This window comes from Cavia porcellus, unplaced genomic scaffold, assembly GCF_034190915.1.
Source record: "Cavia porcellus strain 051 isolate PalLab524CR breed Dunkin Hartley unplaced genomic scaffold, mCavPor4.1 scaffold_28, whole genome shotgun sequence".
In the NCBI taxonomy this organism is placed as follows: Eukaryota; Metazoa; Chordata; class Mammalia; order Rodentia; family Caviidae; genus Cavia; species Cavia porcellus.
In genome coordinates, this window is record NW_026947511.1 from 45,989,013 (window position 1) to 45,996,341 (window position 7,329).

Here is a 7,329-nt window from a genome sequence, read left to right on the forward strand (position 1 = left end):
AGGGGTGCACATGGTGCCTTCCATGCTAAAGGTCCCTGGAGTTATAATCTTGTATTTCCCATAATTTATGCATTAAAATACCCAATATTAAACACCAGCCAACTATTACAAAGACAGTATGTTGTTCTTTTAAAGAAAGAAATGCTGGGGCTGAGGGTAGCTCAGTGGTAAAACTTGTGTTTAGCCCTGGGTTCAATCTCCAGCACAAAACAAAATCAAATAAAATAAATATCAAACTGAGCTGGGAAAAAAATTGAGCAGGGTATGGTGACGCACACCTGTAATCCCAATACTTGGGAGGCTGAGGCAGGAGTATTGCCATGAGTTCAAGATTAGCCTGAGCTACCTAGTGACCAGCTTGAGTAACACAGCAATCTGTCTAAAAACAAACTGACATAAATAAATAATACTTTTCATCCTAAGTCTCCACTTTGGTCATCAGCAAAGATGAAGTTTTATTTTGACCGAGTCCTCCTGCGTGTCCATGCCCCAGGTCCCACTGAGGGAGGCATCAAAACCCCTCTGAGGACACGTGCCTCAGAGACAAGATCCTCGATGGGTGCACTAGACAGTGTCTAAACTAATTAGAAGGCCACTGCTATTAACTTTCTTCTTTTTTAAAACTCTTTTTATTATTATTTATTATAATAATATATTATATATTATTAACTTTCTAACAGCCACTCCTGTTTTTTTCTTCACAGAACAGAAAAGCAGGCAGGCAAGGTAGATGATTTTAAAAGTGCTGCACCATCCTTGGGGGCTCCTCTTAGCGCTGCTGAAGGTGGAGGATGTCCAGTGGAGACAGATAGTTTGAGCCTTCATGCGTTCACATTCCGGCGGAGGCTGGGGAGACCCCAAATCAAGTTGGCTTGAACAATAAGGAATGCACGGCCTCAGTGACGGAGAATCTGTGGCAGCAGGCCGAGGTTCAAGGGTTCTCGGGTTCTCTCCAGGTACTGAGGATTGAGGTCCCCATGCTCCTGCTCTCGAAGCACAAACTATAGGGGAAGACTGCCTACAGCGCAGGCGCAAGGAGAAGGCACACCGTTGCAGTTTGTCTTGTACCTCATAGGCCCAGTTTATGTCATGTGCTTTTCCCTGAACCAATCACTGTAAGGGAAATGGACTCCTTAGGCCAATCAGGCTTGTTCGTGGGATTGGGTTTGGCGAGAGTGAACTGGGCTGTCTCTTTATTAAACAAAGAAAACGCTAAAACACGAAATCAGAACTAGGAAAACAGTGATTTCTCAAATGGGAAGGGGCTCAAGAGATGGGAGGAAAAAGAGGGAATGAAAACGGAATTAAAACCGAGCGTGGTGGTGCATACTTGTAATACCAGTACTGGGGAGGCTGAGGCAGACGGATCCTAGCAAGTTCGAGACCAGCCTGGGCTACAAAGTGAGTTCAAGGCCAGCCTGAACTGCATAGTGAGACCCTGTCTCAAAAAGACAAAAAAATAAAAACAAAAGATGTTTAATGTACATGTACCAACTCCCCCAATATAAATAAGCATCCTATGTACTGCAAAGATACACTCATAAAAATTATTAAAATGAGGCAATATATTGTAATTGGACTAAATTGACTCAAACATGCACATAATAAACATTGGTTCAGGGCAGCTGATACTCCTTAGTAACCTCCAGAAGTGCGAATTTCAAATACTGTACTGTAATCGACCACAAACGAAGTACAGGGACTAGAACGCTTCATTTTATGACTTTGAACGAGGCAGTCAGGAAAGGCTGCTGGGGAGGTCATTCTGAGTTTGGCTCTGGAAGCACACAGATTGGTTTTGCCTTCCCAGCTCTGAGACTTATAAGCTGGGTAACTTCCTAAGCAACCGAGCCTCAGTTTCCTTTCCCGTCAAATGAGTGCTCGAATCCCTGCTTGGTAGAATTCTTTTGCCCACGTTTTGGGGAGACGCCATACACTAATGGATGTCACAGTGGTGTAACCAGTCAGAGCCAGCCTGTGACCCCGTAGGTGTCTCTAGACAACGCCCGGATGGTTCCTGCTTCTAAGGCCCACAGGGGCTTCATCTTCTCAGAATCTGGTTTTAGATGAGGGCAGATGGAGAAGAGGAATACTTCGTACTCTTTCACGGTCAAGTGTTTCTTTTCTCTCATGCTCCACCCCCTTCGAGGTTTCAGGAGTTGATAGAAGAGACCAACCAAGTGATCTGGAGTCAGACTCCCTGGGTCCACTCCTGCCTCACCTCTCAGCTGCTGTTTGGCCTTGGACAGATTTTTCTCATCTGCAAAGAGTGTGTGAAGCCATCTTTGTTGTGGGGTTGTGTGAATGATAGGACACATCTGTGCGAAGCCCCCACCACACCCAAGGGTCTGACTTCCCGTGAGCACTGATCGGGGTGCTTGCTATTGTTACTGTTGTTTTTTCTACCAACCACGATTCTAACTCTGTTCTTGTTCTCCATGATTCGCAGCCTCTCTCTTTGACTGCAGTTGCTGGTTTCCAATCACTGCTGAATGTTTTTTCCTAAAGATTCTGCTAAAATTCCATTGTTGATCTGTTTTAAAAACACACCAGCCCACTGTCCTCTTTCCCCAAATCTCCCCATTCCCTGCATCCCATTCTTTCCATGAATGCCAACATCTACAGCAAAAAGTGACACCGTGCCCTGTTTTGAGAATCATGGAGCTGGGTGTGTTGGTGTACACTTGTAATCAAGCCTAGTGCTGGGGAGGCTGAGACAGGACTGCCATGAGTTCAAGACCAGTGTGGGTTATACAGTGAGTTCAAGGCTGGTCTGAAATATATAGCAAGAATCTGTCTCAAAAAACAAAACAAAACAATAAGAACCCCAGGCATCAAAAAGCCATTTCCCTACCTCCTATTCTCCCTCCCTGTACACATAAATTCTGAGTTGGAGGGCATTTCCACCTAACATGAGGAAAACAGGAGAGGTGACCAACCCAGGGTCACTAGCAATTGGGCAGAGAAGGAACCCAGGCCTCCTGCCTTCAAGGTGATTCCCTTCATCCCATGGTTCCCCGAGCTATGAATTTACCCTGTTGTGGTTGACTTAGGAAATTCCACAAGCTCACAGTCCTGAAATTGGGGTAGGGAAATAGGGGTCCCAAAATAGCTCTTTTTTTTTTCTTTTGTCTTTTTGAGTCTCACTCTGCAGTTGAAGCTGGCCTTGGGCTCACTTTGTAGCCCAGGCTGGTCTTGAACTCACAATGATCCTCCTGTCTCAGCCTCCTGAGTGCTGGGATTAGGGTGTTGTGCCACCCACCTGGCTCCCAAATAGTTCTTGAAACTATGACAAAGTCAGTTATGTCATAAGCAGATTCTACTGTTACCTTGATTGGGGATAGGAGTGGGGGTGGGGTGCTTTGAATTTCCATGTATTATAAGCAAATAAAGTTCTGTGGGGCTTGTGAGTGGTTCACCTCGTGTTTCTCCCTGAGAAATTCCGTAGCATGGGATCTGAGGGTGCCCCCAGGAAGCCCTACAGGCCGTGTCTCTTGTTGTCCTCCCATTTCTCTCAACCCTGCCGGAGCTCAGGCGCGGGACCCTGCAGCGAGACCGGGCCCCACGTAGGCTTCAGACCCCAAGCGGCCATGGAGCTCATGGCATTTCTACTTCCTCCGACTATTGAGGGCAGAAAATTCCTGCCATTCCTGAGTTTGTAACAGAGACTCAGACCCAGTGACCTCCTTTTGTTCCCGAGGGGAGCTGCAGCCCCTCCACAAGTTTAAACCGTTCACAGGAGCCCGGGCTTCATCTTGGAGACACTGGTGGTGCAGCAAAGGAGACAATCTAGGAGGCCAGCAGAGAGCGGCTGCAGCTTTCCCCATTCTCTCCCCAAGCTGTGGGAAGGAAAAATGCCCCAAAGCAAAACTGAAGTGTGAAACAGTTCATAGAAACAGAAAGTAGAGGTTACCGGGGGGTGGGTGGGGGGCAGCGTGAGAAAGGGCGAGTTACTGTGTGGTGGGTGAGGAGTTTTGTCGGGGATAAACAGTTAGGATACAGGTATTGGGATGGTTACACAACACTGTGCAATGTTTTAATGCTACTGAGCTCGATACTTGTAAGTGGTAAAAGTAAATATTATGCTATTTTGCCACACATTTTTTTAAAACCCTACAATAATGCCCCTCAAACTCTTGTTCTCGGGCATTTCCTTTGAGACTGACTTCAAATACAGTGGTTCTCAAATCTATGAGGCTGGGTGTGTGTGCGATCATTACATTTTGCTTTTGGCATAATTTAGAGAATTATAGATGACGTGAATCAATGAAACTGATTTCTCAAGTATTTGAGACTCCTTCATCTCTGCCCAATAATGTCTGTTCAGAAAAAGCTCATCTTTGCCAGAGTCAGAAAAATAAAAGAAAATCGGCCCTCAAGTGGACCCTGATTTAAGAACATCTATGCAAAAATCTCAGCTTTCGAAAACGAATTGGTGGCCGATTATTTGTGTGACAAAAGACAGCTTCACTCAACAAAAGAGCTCACTCAAAAGTTCCTTTAAGGAGAGAGCCCCCTGGTGCATTTAATGATATTATTGGATTAAAAAAAAATCAGGCAGACCATTCAAGGACACTGAGCCGTAAATATAAGTGAATTCACCGCACTGGGTTGTAGGAGAAATCAGGGCTCTGACAAATGGACAGGGTTTGGCCCAAAGTAACATGAGGAAAGAGCAAGCTGAGTTTTCTGGGTCTAAAATCCTGGCAGCTTTCTGGAAAAGGCTCTGGGAGTTCGTGTGATTTATTTGAAACCAGTTAAGCCCAAGGCCTGCGATGTGTCCATGTGGAGGGAGATGTGCCTAACCAAGGGTCAAAGTTCTGACCGCTCAGCCTGACCCCTGTCACCTGCCCGGATCGAAAGGGTTCTCAGAGGAGAGCTCAACTCCTTACTTCGATGGCAGAAAAATAGATTTGTTGCCAGAAAGCGGATTCTCCAGTGATGAAGACTGATCCTTATTTATGTCTGCATAGGTACATTCTGGGGCCCATAAAGGTTTAATTGTCCCTCTCTCACTGATTTTTTCAAAAACTCACAAAGAGGCTGCCAGCTTTCCCCAGAGCTTAAACCCAACTGAATGTGGTTCTGTGGAAACTGCTTTAAGTGTGTAACGCACGCCGTGTCCTGGGGCACAAGGCACGATTGTTTTGGGGACTGGAAAGATGCAGCTCTTAGGAGGACTTTTAAAGTCAGTTTTTGTGGCTTTCGGCTGCTGCTGACCTTGGGTTGCTCCACAGGGAGAAAAACTCTTTTCAGTTGAGATTTCTCCTGTGGTGCCACTGCCCCCTACTGCCACCCTCCAGTTCAGGGGGGACCTCAGTGTTGCAGGGCCCTGGAGGTCCTTGCTTTCCACTGGGGAGAAACAGGTATGAATTAACTAGGCAAACAAATGTTGGCCCACGTCTGTAATCCTAGCACTTGGGAGGCTGAGGCAGGAGGATCTCCGAGTTCAAGGCCAGTCTGAATTATGTAGCCAGATCCTGTCTCAAAAAAAAAAAAAAAAAAAATTTATGCAAAGAAGGGAGTAAAGGCAGTTCCCAGAATCTTCTTTGTCCTCTGCGTTGAAGCTCCTGTCCCTAAAGATTTGTTATGGTCTCCCCATCCATCAAACTTCACTCTGAGCTTCAGAGGGCCGCTGCCTGACGACCCCCAGATTACCTCACCTCTTCTCCTACCCGTCTTGCAGCTGAGCGAAGAAAACACATCCGTCAAGAGACTAAAGCAAATAGTTTTGACGTGCGGTTCTGCGCTGTGAGGAAGGCCGGAATGAAGTCAGTCCCAGTTTACAGGGCTCCAAATGGTCCCTGTGTTTAGATGCCCCACCCTGTATTTACACGACCCCCCGCTTCGACTGTTTATCTTCCAGCATACGCGACCCTCCCCCCAGTCCTGGTCTCTGCTCACTCCGTCCTTTAGTTTTCCATCCCGTGGCCTGTCATTTACGATTTTCTTTAGGAAATGTTAATATTTATTTACAGTATTAGTTTTTACCCGCGAATCACCTATACATTTTGGACTAAACAGAGCGTGATAGGGGTTTTTCTCCTGCATTTTCCATAAACTGGCGGTGACCTTAACCAAGTCATTTAGCCTCATTCAGCCCAAGATGTTGCTTTGTAAAATCCGTTTCTCATCTTTGTTTTGTGGCAGCTGGCAGCTCTACATCCCAGGCTTCTCTTGCGATCTCTGAACCTCTTACAGCTACCTTTGAGCATTCCTCTCTTATATTTTTGTCTTTATTGTCCTTCTTTTCAGAATGTCGTGACAGATAAGACCAACTTTCCGTAAATTTGACTTTGAGGGCAGAGTGTGCAAAGAATGGTATTTAATGAGAAGAGCTCATCCTGCTGGGCTTGGGTTCAAACTCACTCATGTGAAGAATGGTGAGGAGCAGGACGATTCTAGTCGCAGGGCTGCAATTCCCACAGACTGCTTCTCAAACCAGAGTGCAGGTAGCCACAGGGGTTTACAGGAGTGTGCCACCAAGTGCAGCTCACTCTTCCTTCTAGAACAATAACCCTGCTCACATATTTGACAACGGGGTGTGGGGCATGGTGGCGCACACCTGTAATCCCAGCACTCAGGAGGCTGAGGCAGGAGGATCGCCTCAAGTTCAAGGCCAACATAGAATACACGGTGTGATCGAGGCCAGCTTGAGCTACAGTGAGACCTTGTCTCAAAACAAACCAAAAAATCCCAAAACAAAAGAGATTGAGAACAGGAAATTAGACTTCAGTATTGCAACAGAAATGTGTCTATTAGGCATAGGAGATAAAAGTCCTAGACACATCTTAAAATACTGAGGGGCCCATGCTGAACAGCTCCGGGCGTACTGCAGTGTGAGTAGAAATGGGACCATTGCTTCTGAGCCAGAGTTGTTTGAGAAATACTTGCCTTATGGGTCTTTTGAGGTATGTGCACTTTAATAGGGTAAAGGTATTAGGTTACCAAGGAGGGACATTCCTGCTAAATAATAGACATATGTAGAAAATCCAATTTCACCCATGAAGAGAGTTTAAAGGGGGTTCGGAGGTTGCAAGGCAGGCTGAACCAGAGAGCTGGTTCCAAAGACGCAGTGAAGTGTACTCTCCCTGTTAAAACTGCTGAAAGGCTGGGCTTGGATCAATCCAAACACCTGGAAGATCTGTTAGCCTTTCTCTGACCTCCAGAAACAGTTCTTGTTTGTAACACCAAGGCCGGGGCTCACCAGGCCGTTATAATGTGAGTTGTATTTTTTCTGGTGCATGGGTAGCTGCTCAGGCAGTCAGGCAGGTGGTGTCAATTAAGAGAAAGTACACATTCAAGAGCCAAGAGCTCACCTACCTTGTG